This window comes from Rhipicephalus microplus, unplaced genomic scaffold, assembly GCF_043290135.1.
Source record: "Rhipicephalus microplus isolate Deutch F79 unplaced genomic scaffold, USDA_Rmic scaffold_387, whole genome shotgun sequence".
Classification (NCBI taxonomy): Eukaryota; Metazoa; Arthropoda; class Arachnida; order Ixodida; family Ixodidae; genus Rhipicephalus; species Rhipicephalus microplus.
In genome coordinates, this window is record NW_027464951.1 from 15001 (window position 1) to 27500 (window position 12500).

At 60.8% G+C, this 12500-nt stretch overlaps 2 non-coding genes across 2 annotated transcripts; both read left to right on the top strand.

Annotated features, from left to right (window-relative positions):
* The first annotated feature begins 8071 nt into the window (after positions 1–8071).
* Positions 8072–9886, top strand: LOC142794201 (small subunit ribosomal RNA). Its single transcript, XR_012892150.1, has one exon. It is a non-coding gene; the product is annotated as a small subunit ribosomal RNA (ribosomal RNA).
* Positions 9887–11605: 1719 nt separating this feature from the next.
* Positions 11606–11758, top strand: LOC142794205 (5.8S ribosomal RNA). The gene has a single exon (XR_012892155.1). It is a non-coding gene; the product is annotated as a 5.8S ribosomal RNA (ribosomal RNA).
* Positions 11759–12500: the final 742 nt, after the last annotated feature.

The following is a 12500-nucleotide window of genomic DNA, read 5'->3' on the forward strand; positions in this document are numbered from 1 at the left end:
TTGTTTTCTTTTGATTAAGCGCGGGCTTTTTTCTTTGTTTTTTTTGCATTCGCCCCGGCAGACGCGGTTTTTGCGCCGCCCCGGCTGACGCGGTTTTTGCCGCCCCGGCTGACGCAGTTCGGACTTAGCACTTTTCGGCTGTGCCTGGCTGGCGGCCCACTCACTCGATCGCCATGTCTGTTTGCCACAGTTTTCCCGGTGGTGCCGCACCCGGGCTCGCCCCGGCTGACGCGGTTTCGTGCCGCCCCGGCAGACGCGGTTTTCGCGCCGCCCCGGCTGACGCGGTTTCGTGCCGCCCCGGCAGACGCGGTTTTTTGCCGCCCCGGCAGACGCGTTTTTTTTTTCTTTCGCCCCGGCTGACGCAGTTTTCGCGCCGCCCCGGCAGACGCGGTTTTCGCGCCGCCCCGGCAGACGCGGTTTTTTGCGCCGCCCCGGCTGACGCAGTTCGGACTTGGCACTTTTTGGCTGAGCCTGGCTGGCGGCCCACTCACTCGATCGCCATGTCTGTTTGCCACAGTTTTCCCGGTGGTGCCGCACCCGGGCTCGCCCCGGCTGACGCAGTTTTCGCGCCGCCCCGGCTGACGCGGTTTCGTGCCGCCCCGGCAGACGCGGTTTTTTGCGCCGCCCCGGCTGACGCGGTTTTTTGCCGCCCCGGCTGACGCAGTTCGGACTTGGCACTTTTCGGCTGTGCCTGGCTGGCGGCCCACTCACTCGATCGCCATGTCTGTTTGCCACAGTTTTCCCGGTGGTGCCGCACCCGGGCTCGCCCCGGCAGACGCGTTTTTTTTTTTCTTTCGCCCCGGCTGACGCAGTTTTCGCGCCGCCCCGGCTGACGCGGTTTCGTGCCGCCCCGGCAGACGCGGTTTTTTGCGCCGCCCCGGCTGACGCGGTTTTTGCCGCCCCGGCTGACGCAGTTCGGACTTAGCACTTTTTGGCTGAGCCTGGCTGGTGGCCCACTCACTCGATCGCCATGTCTGTTAGCCACAGTTTTCCCGGTGGTGCCGCACCCGGGCTCGCCCCGGCTGACGCAGTTTTCGCGCCGCCCCGGCTGACGCGGTTTCGTGCCGCCCCGGCAGACGCGGTTTTCGCGCCGCCCCGGCTGACGCGGTTTTTGCCGCCCCGGCTGACGCAGTTCGGACTTAGCACTTTTCGGCTGTGCCTGGCTGGCGGCCCACTCACTCGATCGCCATGTCTGTTTGCCACAGTTTTCCCGGTGGTGCCGCACCCGGGCTCGCCCCGGCTGACGCAGTTTTCGCGCCGCCCCGGCTGACGCGGTTTCGTGCCGCCCCGGCAGACGCGGTTTTCGCGCCGCCCCGGCTGACGCGGTTTCGTGCCGCCCCGGCAGACGCGGTTTTTTGCCGCCCCAGCTGACGCAGTTCGGACTTAGCACTTTTTGGCTGAGCCTTGCTGGCGGCCCACTCACTCGATCGCCATGTCTGTTTGCCACAGTTTTCCCGGTGGTGCCGCACCCGGGCTCGCCCCGGCAGACGCGTTTTTTTTTTTCTTTCGCCCCGGCTGACGCAGTTTTCGCGCCGCCCCGGCAGACGCGGTTTTCGCGCCGCCCCGGCAGACGCGGTTTTTTGCGCCGCCCCGGCTGACGCGGTTTTTTGCCGCCCCGGCTGACGCAGTTCGGACTTGGCACTTTTTGGCTGAGCCTGGCTGGCGGCCCACTCACTCGATCGCCATGTCTGTTTGCCACAGTTTTCCCGGTGGTGCCGCACCCGGGCTCGCCCCGGCTGACGCAGTTTTCGCGCCGCCCCGGCAGACGCGGTTTCGTGCCGCCCCGGCAGACGCGGTTTTTTGCGCCGCCCCGGCTGACGCGGTTTTTTGCCGCCCCGGCTGACACGGTTCGGACTTTGCACTTTTCGGCTGTGCCTGGCTGGCGGCCCACTCACTCGATCGCCATGTCTGTTTGCCACAGTTTTCCCGGTGGTGCCGCACCCGGGCTCGCCCCGGCAGACGCGTTTTTTTTTTTTTTTTCTTTCGCCCCGGCTGACGCAGTTTTCGCGCCGCCCCGGCTGACGCGGTTTCGTGCCGCCCCGGCAGACGCGGTTTTTTGCGCCGCCCCGGCTGACGTGGTTTTTGCCGCCCCGGCTGACGCAGTTCGGACTTTGCACTTTTTGGCTGAGCCTGGCTGGCGGCCCACTCACTCGATCGCCATGTCTGTTTGCCACAGTTTTCCCGGTGGTGCCGCACCCGGGCTCGCCCCGGCAGACGCGTTTTTTTTTTTTCCTTCGCCCCGGCAGACGTGGTTCCCCCCCCCCCCTCCGTCTTTCTTTTTGTTTTTTTTTTTCGCCGCGGCTGAAGTGGATTTTTCGGTGCCTCGACGCCCCGGTAGTCGCGGTTTTTCCGTTTCCGCACGGCCCCGGCTGACGCTGCTCGGTCACAGTCGCCTTTTGTGGTGATTGCAGACTTCTTGAGCGCGGGTGTTTTTTTTTTTTGTTGTTGTTGTTGTTTTATTACGCATTCGCTCCAGCAGACGCTGTTTAGACTTTTTGTTTCCTCTTTTATCCTGCGACGAGGTGACGAGGTTTATTCGGTGCCCCGCCGCCCCGGCTGAAGTGATTTTTCCTGTCCCGTGCCGCCCCGGCTGACGCGGTTGGGACTTCGCGTTTGTTCGGCCGCCACGGGTTTTGGCGCACTCGCTCGGTTGCTTGTTGTTGCCACTTGTTGCGAACCCAGGTTTCTTGAGCGAGCGCGGGCGTTTTTTCTTCCTTTCTTTCTTTGTTCTATGTGTTAGCGAATCGGCCTTTAATATCACACGAGGACTCACAACCAACAATTTTCAGTTTGAAGTGTAAAAAATCTGCAGGTGTTGACGTAACTGACTTGCCCCGTACCCTTGAGTACATCCATGAAGTTCTCGTAGTACTACTAAATCGCATTATTCCAAGTGGAGAAATTCCCATAAACTTGCAAACCTCTACACGAAAATCGGTGCGCGTGATAAAGTTGAAAATTATCGTCCGATATCAAATGTGCCTTCTATAACACAAATTCTAGGAAAAAAAAAAAAAAAAACACTTGTTCGCCGTTTTCTGCGCCGTGACTGGCAGCACTCCGGCGAAGCGAAACGGGGTCGATTCGAGCACGATATCGGCGTCTTTCGACGTGCTCGCCGGCGACCGTCGCACGAGTACGTCGCACGAGCGCGTCTGCCGGGGCGCCGTTTGCGAAGCCGACGCAAAAGTGGGAACCGCCGCTCGGATGATCGCCGCTTTCGGCAGAGTGAGTGTTGGCACTCCGGGGAAGCGAAACAGCGTGAATGCGCCCACGAAATCGGCGTATTTTGAAGTGCCCGCCGGCGACCGTCGCACGAGTACGGTAAACCGCGTCAGCCGGGGCGTAGTTCGGGACGCCGACGAAAAAGTGGGAAGCGCAACTCGGATCTTCGCCGTTTTTGCAGGAGTGAGTGGCGGCCCTCCTGCGAGACCAAGAAGCATCGATTCGTGCACGAATTCGGCGCCTTTCGACGTGATCGCCGGCGACCGTCGCTCGAGTAGGGCAAACCGCGTCTGCCGGGGCGGGCTTCGGGACGCCGATGCGAAAGTGGGAAACGCTGCTCGGATGTTCGCCGTTTTTGGCCGAGTGAGTGCTGGCACACGGGCGAAGCCAAACGGGGCCGATTACGGCACGATATCGGCGTCTTTCGACGTGCCCGCCGGCGACCGTCGCACGAGTACGGTAAACCGCGTCAGCCCGGGCGGAGTTCGGGACGCCGATGCGAAAGTGGAGAACGCCGCTCGGATCTTCGCCGTTTTTGGAGGAGTGAGTGGCGGCACTCCGGAGAAGCCAGGGAGCGCCAATTAGCGCACGATATCGGCGTCTTTCGACGCGCTCGCCGGCGACCGTCGCACGAGTAGGGCAAACCGCGTCTGCCGGGGCGGGGTTTACGACGCCGACGCAAAAGTGGGAACCGCCGCTCGGATGTTGGCCGTTTTTGGCAGAGTGAGTGCTGGCACTCCGGCGACGCGAAAGAGCGCGAATGCGCCCACGAAAGTGGCGTATTTGGACGTGCGTGACGGCGACCGCTGCAGGAGTACGAAAAACCACGTCAGCCGGGGCGAGCGACACACGGCGGTCTGGGTGCTTATCGCTGCTATTATAGGGGCACCCCGGCAGACGCAGAAAAAAAAAAAAAAATTTTCGACCTTCTTTTTTGCTGGTCGAGCTCGGGTAACCCAGGTCGCAATGGGAGCCGCGCACGAAAGCGGCGTCGCGAGACGCGTTCGCGGTCGCTAGTCGCACGAGCTCGGCAACCGCGTCAGCCGGCGCGGAGTTCGGGATGCCGACGGCTAAGTGGGTACCGCTGCTCGGATGTTCGCCGTTTTTGGCCGAGTGAGTGCTGGCACTCCGGTGAAGCCAAGGAGCGCCAATTCGTGCACGATATCGGCGTCTTTCGACGTGCCCGCCGGCCACCGCCGCACGAGTACGGCAAACCGCGTCTGCCGGGGCGGGGTTCGCGACGCGTACGCAATAGTGGGAACCGTCGCTCGGATGTTCGTCGTCTTTGGCCGAGCGAGTGCTGGCACTCCGGCGAAGCGAAACGGGGCCGATTCGGGCACGATATCGGCGTATTTCGACGTGCTCGCCGGCGACCGTCGCACGAGTACGGCAAAGCGCGTCTGCCGGGGCGAGGTTTGCGACGCCGACGAAAAAGTGGGAAGCGCCGCTCGGATCTTCGCCGTTTTTGCAGGAGTGAGTGGCGGCCCTCCTGCGAGACCAAGAAGCATCGACTCGCGCACGATATCGGTGTCTTTCGACGTGCCCGCCGGCCACCGCCGCACGAGTACGGCAAACCGCGTATGCCGGGGCGGGGTTGGCGACGCCGACGCAAAAGTGGGAACCGCCACTAGGATGTTCGCCGTTTTTGGCAGAGTGAGTGCTGGCACTCCGGCGAAGCGAAAGAGCGCGAATGCGCCCACGAAAGTGGCGTGTTTGGACGTGCTTGACGACGACCACCGCAGGAAAACGAAAAACCACGTCAGCCGGGGCGAGCGACCCATGGCGGTCTGGGTGCTTATCGCTGCTATTATAGGGGCACCCCGGCAGACGCAAAAAAAAAAAAAAAATTTTTTTCGACATTCTTTTTTGCTCGTCGACCTCGGGTGACCCAGGTCGCAGTGGGAGCCGCGCACGAAAGCGGCGTCGCGAGACGGCTTCGCGGTCGCTAGTCGCACGAGCTCGGCAACCGCGTCTGCCGGGGCGGAGTTCGGGACGCCGACGGCTAAGTGGGAACCGCCGCTCGGATGTTCGCCGTTTGTGGCCGAGTGAGTGCTGGCACTCCGGCGAAGCCAAACGGGGCCGATTCCGGCACGATATCGGCGTCTTTCTACGTGCTCGCCGGCGACCGTCGCACGAGTACGGCAAAGTGCGTCTGCCGGGGCGGGGTTTGCGACGCGTACGCAATAGTGAGAACCGTCGCTCGGATGTTCGTCGTCTTTCGCCGAGCCAGTGCTGGCAATCCGGCGAAGCCGAACGGAGCCGATTCGGGCACGATATCGGCGTCTTTCCACGTGCTCGCCGGCGACCGTCGCACGAGTACGGTAAACCGCGTCAGCCGGGGCGGAGTTCGGGACGCCGATGCGAAAGTGGGAAGCGCCGCTCGGATCTTCGCCGTTTTTGGAGGAGTCAGTGGCGGCACTCCGGTGAAGCCAAGGTGCGCCAATTCGCGCACGATATCGGCGTCTTTCGACGTGCCCGCCGGCCACCGTCGCACGAGTACGGCAAACCTCGTCTGCCGCGGCGGGGTTTGCGACGCCGACGCAAAAGTGGGAACCGCCGCTCGGATGTTCGCCGTTTTTGGCAGAGTGAGTGCTGGCACTCCGGCGAAGCGAAAGAGCGCGAATGCGCCCACGAAAGTGGCGTGTTTGGACGTGCTTGACGACGACCACCGCAGGAAAACGAAAAACCACGTCAGCCGGGGCGAGCGACCCATGGCGGTCTGGGTGCTTATCGCTGCTATTATAGGGGCACCCCGGCAGACGCAAAAAAAAAAAAAAATTTTTTTCGACATTCTTTTTTGCTCGTCGACCTCGGGTGACCCAGGTCGCAGTGGGAGCCGCGCACGAAAGCGGCGTCGCGAGACGGCTTCGCGGTCGCTAGTCGCACGAGCTCGGCAACCGCGTCTGCCGGGGCGGAGTTCGGGACGCCGACGGCTAAGTGGGAACCGCCGCTCGGATGTTCGCCGTTTGTGGCCGAGTGAGTGCTGGCACTCCGGCGAAGCCAAACGGGGCCGATTCCGGCACGATATCGGCGTCTTTCTACGTGCTCGCCGGCGACCGTCGCACGAGTACGGCAAAGTGCGTCTGCCGGGGCGGGGTTTGCGACGCGTACGCAATAGTGAGAACCGTCGCTCGGATGTTCGTCGTCTTTCGCCGAGCCAGTGCTGGCACTCCGGCGAAGCCGAACGGAGCCGATTCGGGCACGATATCGGCGTCTTTCCACGTGCTCGCCGGCGACCGTCGCACGAGTACGGTAAACCGCGTCAGCCGGGGCGGAGTTCGGGACGCCGATGCGAAAGTGGGAAGCGCCGCTCGGATCTTCGCCGTTTTTGGAGGAGTCAGTGGCGGCACTCCGGTGAAGCCAAGGTGCGCCAATTCGCGCACGATATCGGCGTCTTTCGACGTGCCCGCCGGCCACCGTCGCACGAGTACGGCAAACCTCGTCTGCCGGGGCGGGGTTTGCGACGCCGACGCAAAAGTGGGAACCGCCGCTCGGATGTTCGCCGTTTTTGGCAGAGTGAGTGCTGGCACTCCGGCGAAGCGAAAGAGCGTGAATGCGCCCACGAAAGTAGCGTATTTGGACGTGCTTGACGGCGACCGCCGCAGGAGTACGAAAAACCACGTCAGCCGGGGCGAGCGACCCACGGCGGTCTGGGTGCTTATCGCTGCTATTATAGGGGCACCCCGGCAGACGCAGAAAGAAAAAAAAAAATGGGGACATGGCGTGCGTCACCGTGCGGCTTCGCAGCGTTGCCGAAGTCGCCGAGCCCTTCGACTGAGCCGAACGGCGGACAGGGAACGTTGGTCGGCCGTTCTAACCTGTCGGTGCCACGCCGAGACGTCGTTAAGGAAAACCGCGTCGTGGGCCTCTACGACGCCGTCGAGTCGTTGTACGTTTGGTGTCCAGCGTGTCGGCGGCGAGTAGCGGACACGTCGTTCACGACTTCGGTCTTTCGCAGTCGACGCGAACTTGCGGAGAGTCGTGGTGCCTCACGTTTTCGGCAGAAACCGCGGCGGAATTTTCCCGTGCGTGCGCGCACGACCTCGGTGCTGTGCCGTCAGCGTAGTGTTGCACAAACTCGTGGCCTACCCAAGGTGCGGTACGTTTGCGGCCGTATCCTCGGTGGGAATTTCGTGAGTAGGGTCGCAAATTCTACGACCTCGGCGGGTTTGAGAGCGACGTAGACTTGTGGCACGCTCAACATGCCACACGTTTCGGGGCACACCCGCGGTGAAATTTTCTCGAGTACGCTCGTATTAGGGCCCAAGGAGGTCTGGGTACTTATCGCTGCTATTATGTGGGGGTTCTCGTGAGCGGCGTACGCGAAAGCGACCGGGTGTCTGATATGCGGCGGGCTTCGGCCTCGTCAAGCGTGTCCTCGGGTCTGCTCCAGGGGAATCCACGGCAGTCGTCTGCAGCCTCATCCGCTTGATGCGTTAGGGGCTGGTTGTCGGACGGTGCCGTTTTACCACGATATCGAGGTGTGTTCCGTGTCGTCCTCGGGCGATTCAGATGCGAAAGCGCCGAAGACGCGGGCGTGACCCGTCGTCTGGCGGCTTTGCAGTCTCGGCTCCGTTGCTAGTTCCGGCCGGTCCACCGACAGTGCAGCGGGCTTGGGCAACCCGCACGGCGCGACCGAGTCGATGCAACGAAAAAGAGCGAGCATGAACGTGCTTCTTGCCGCACGGCTCCCACTCGTCTTTCGGGAAGGTTGTGCCGTAGCGAGCTCGAACGCCGTCATCTCGGAGTGCAAAATAAGCGTGTTGGGGCGCCTGAAGGTGGCCTCCGCCGCACACAGACTGCGTCCGGCCCGCCGAGGGCGAGGACGGACGCGCAGTCGAACGATTACCTGGTTGATCCTGCCAGTAATCATATGCTTGTCTCAAAGATTAAGCCATGCATGTCTAAGTACATGCCGAAATAAGGCGAAACCGCGAATGGCTCATTAAATCAGTTATGGTTCCTTAGATCGTTTCTTCCTACTTGGATAACTGTGGCAATTCTAGAGCTAATACATGCAGTGAGCCTGGAGCCCTTTGGGTAACGGGTGCTTTTATTAGACCAAGATCGATCGGGTTTCGGCCCGTATTGTGTGGTGACTCTGGATAACTTTGTGCTGATCGCATGGCCACGAGCCGGCGACGTTTCTTTCAAGTGTCTGCCTTATCAACTTTCGATGGTAGGTTACTTGCTTACCATGGTTGTTACGGGTAACGGAGAATCAGGGTTCGATTCCGGAGAGGGAGCCTGAGAAACGGCTACCACATCCAAGGAAGGCAGCAGGCGCGCAAATTACCCACTCCCGGCACGGGGAGGTAGTGACGAAAAATAACAATACGGGACTCTTTTGAGGCCCCGTAATTGAAATGAGTACACTCTAAATCCTTTAACGAGGATCAATTGGAGGGCAAGTCTGGTGCCAGCAGCCGCGGTAATTCCAGCTCCAATAGCGTATACTAAAGCTGCTGCGGTTAAAAAGCTCGTAGTTGGATCTCAGTTCCAGACGAGTAGTGCATCTACCCGATGCGACGGCTCGGACTGAACATCATGCCGGTTCTTTCTTGGTGCACTTCATTGTGTGCCTCGAGATGGCCGGTGCTTTTACTTTGAAAAAATTAGAGTGCTCAACGCAGGCGAGTCGCCTGAATAAACTTGCATGGAATAATAGAACAAGACCTCGTTTCTGTTCTGTTGGTTTTTGGAATACGAGGTAATGATTAAGAGGGACGGACGGGGGCATTCGTATTGCGGCGCTAGAGGTGAAATTCTTGGACCGTCGCAAGACGAACTACTGCGAAAGCATTTGCCAAGAATGTTTTCATTGATCAAGAACGAAAGTCAGAGGTTCGAAGGCGATCAGATACCGCCCTAGTTCTGACCATAAACGATGCCAACCAGCGATCCGCCTGAGTTACTCAAATGACTCGGCGGGCAGCTTCCGGGAAACCAAAGTATTTGGGTTCCGGGGGAAGTATGGTTGCAAAGCTGAAACTTAAAGGAATTGACGGAAGGGCACCACCAGGAGTGGAGCCTGCGGCTTAATTTGACTCAACACGGGAAAACTTACCCGGCCCGGACACTGGGAGGATTGACAGATTGAGAGCTCTTTCTTGATTCGGTGGATGGTGGTGCATGGCCGTTCTTAGTTGGTGGAGCGATTTGTCTGGTTAATTCCGATAACGAACGAGACTCTAGCCTATTAAATAGGTGCGGGGTTCCCAGCACCTTACAACCTTCTTAGAGGGACAAGCGGCTCCTAGCCGCACGAAACAGAGCAATAACAGGTCTGTGATGCCCTTAGATGTCCGGGGCCGCACGCGCGCTACACTGAAGGAAGCAGCGTGTCTTTATCCCTGTCTGAAAAGACTGGGTAACCCGTGGAACTTCTTTCGTGATTGGGATAGGGGCTTGCAATTGTTCCCCTTGAACGAGGAATTCCCAGTAAGCGCGAGTCATAAGCTCGCGTTGATTACGTCCCTGCCCTTTGTACACACCGCCCGTCGCTACTACCGATTGAATGATTTAGTGAGGTCTTCGGACCGATGTCCGGCGCGGCCTTTCGGTTGCGCCGGTCTGTTGGAAAGATGACCAAACTTGATCATTTAGAGGAAGTAAAAGTCGTAACAAGGTTTCCGTAGGTGAACCTGCGGAAGGATCATTAACGGATTGTGAAGGGTGAGCGCCTCAGCTGCGTCTGCGCCCGACACTTTCTGCCGCTGACCCCGTTTGGACGCGGGGTCGGCTTTTCCCCACGGGGCTGCCTGAATGTGGAGCGGCACCCCGTGACAAATTGTTGCGCCCAGCGGACGCCAACACCGCGACCTTGGACGGTCGGCCAGGTGGCGGACGCGGGTACAAACGGCGCAACGCACTCATAGGTCGGCTTTCGACCCGCCACTGCACCGTGGCTCGAAGCGCTCGAAATGCGCGACCCGACCGCTGCGGGACCGCCTAGTACTGTAAACAGGAGCGGCGGAGCGCGAACGGCGAGTCGTGGTTACGTCGGTAGAAGGCGAGGCTGCGCGTTCCCGAAACGCCAGCCGAGTGCCCTCCCGACCGTTCGAGCGTGCAAGAACGAGACCCGACAATCGCGCGGCGACTGCCAAGTACGAGAGGAACGGCACAAGCGTCGGCGGTCGGTCAAGGAACTGGCGATGTGACGGGTCCGCTGTGCACCAGTGCATACCGTCCCGCCGTCCGCGGCAAGCGCCTCCGCGTCCTCGGGTGACGGAGGCTGCCGGTCGGTTCTTGCAGGCGAGGGATCTCGCTGGCACCGGTTCGCGTTGACGCGCGGCCGGTCATGGCACGGCGATGCGACGGCCGAGGTGCGCAGTACTCGATGGAGGAACCGCACGCTCCGATGACCGTCCCGCCCTCCGCGGCGTATGCGTACCGACCGTAATGGTTGCAGCAGCGCCGGCCGGCTTTTGAATTCGCCACACGAAACACGGTGCGAGATCGCGGTTAGGGGAGCGTCGACGTTGCCAGGCGTTTTGCTTGCTGCCGAGGGAAAGGCGGCACGGCCACGTCGCGCTCGTCGCGATTAGCGGGTCTGCGCGCTTTGGGAAGGTGCCGCAACGACTTGCCGAAAGAGGAAGCACGGAAGAACGAGGGACTTGGACGTCCCGACAATTGAACGCACTTGCGGCCAGGCCCTTGCTGGCTTCGTTCTTCCGCCTCGAGTAGGCTCGTACGCGGCTCCGGCGCCGAAAGTGGTCCTTGGCACCGACTTCGGTGGACGTGGGAAGTGCCGCGCAAGTACGGCGCGCCTGGCTCCACCTGTTGGCTAAAGTAGGCAGCCGGATCGGCATTTTGGTGTGCGGTGGCAAACCGTGGATGCGAAAAAAGCTTGTGCGATTTCGTGGAACAAAAAGCGGGGGTCCCCCTTTTTATGCGGAGGAGACCGACCCGCCCGCCGTGGTGAACCGCGACGCCACGGTAAAAACGGGAGAGGCTTGTCGATGGGACCGTGCATCCCGCGCTCCACGGAGGCCGGGAGGCGGCCGCCCGAGGAAATGTGTAGCCGTCGAGGCCCGCATCTGCGTGCACTCTTATCCAAATGGGTGTACCGCAGGCATTTTCTGGTTAGGCGGGCCAATGAGAGCGAGCACACAACGATACCTACGGGTCCGGCTTGGAGAACCGGCTTCGACGCCTCCCGAGTATTTATAGAGGGGTGGACCACGAAAGCACTCGCAAGTAGCGGAAGCGAAACGCCGTCCGAAACACACCGTTTGCTCGATTTGCGGCAGCCGAAAAAGGCGCGGCAGAGTTTTGGAGTCCAAGCGTGCGCTGAAAAGCGCCCTTCTTGGCCACTGTTTGGCCGAGTGCCAGAAACGTTTGGTTTTGACTGTACGGAATTGAACAAACACTTTTTCACGACTCTAAGCGGTGGATCACTCGGTTCTCGGGTCGATGAAGAACGCAGCCAGCTGCGAGACTTGGTGTGAATTGCAGGACACACTGAGCACTGATTCTTTGAACGCACATTGCGGCCTTGGGTCTTCCCTTGGCTTCGTCTGTCTGAGGGTCGGATCACATATCAAGAGAGCCTTCGGCGCACAAGGGAACGTGAGCCGTCGACTCGTTTTGACCGCGTCGGCAACACGGACAGCACGCTGAACACCTCACAGCGAGCGCCAACAGCGGCCACTCAAGGGCGAGACGGTGGCGACCGTCGTGCCAGAGCCCAACCGAAACGGGGGCGACCGACTGCATTGAGGATGTGGCACCTCGTTGAGACCGCCGCAGGACTTCGAGTCGGAAGGAAGCCTGCAGGGAAAGTGCGGTCGAGGTTGCGTACTCCTCTCTGCGACCGGGCGCGCAAGAGCTGCGAGAGCCACGGACGCGCAACTTTAACGCACGGTAAACACGAGGAGCGAAAGCCGGCCAGCAAAGCTTCTCCAGCCGTGCGCAAAGTGCGCGAGATCGCAGCCTTGCGTTGCGCTTGTTGCCCTCGAAGTAAGCAGGGTGTCCCGTAGACCGGGCGCTCGAACACGCTGCGGGGCCGTGCCTCCTCCAGGCTTTGCCGCGCGAACAGGGAACGTTCGCGCGCAAAGCGCAGGGAGGTGAGGAGGCTGCGCCCGACGTTTGCGGTTCGCTGCGTACGCGGTTGATGCGGAGAGCACGGCGCGACGACTTGCCGCGAAGCGGAAAAAGTCTCCCGCACGAGTTGGCGAAACGTTGGCGAAGCTTAAGGCGTTCTCGTCGTAGTCCGCCGTCGGTCTAAGTGCTTCGCAGTTCCCGTCCCGTTCAAAAAACTGGGCCACTCCAGT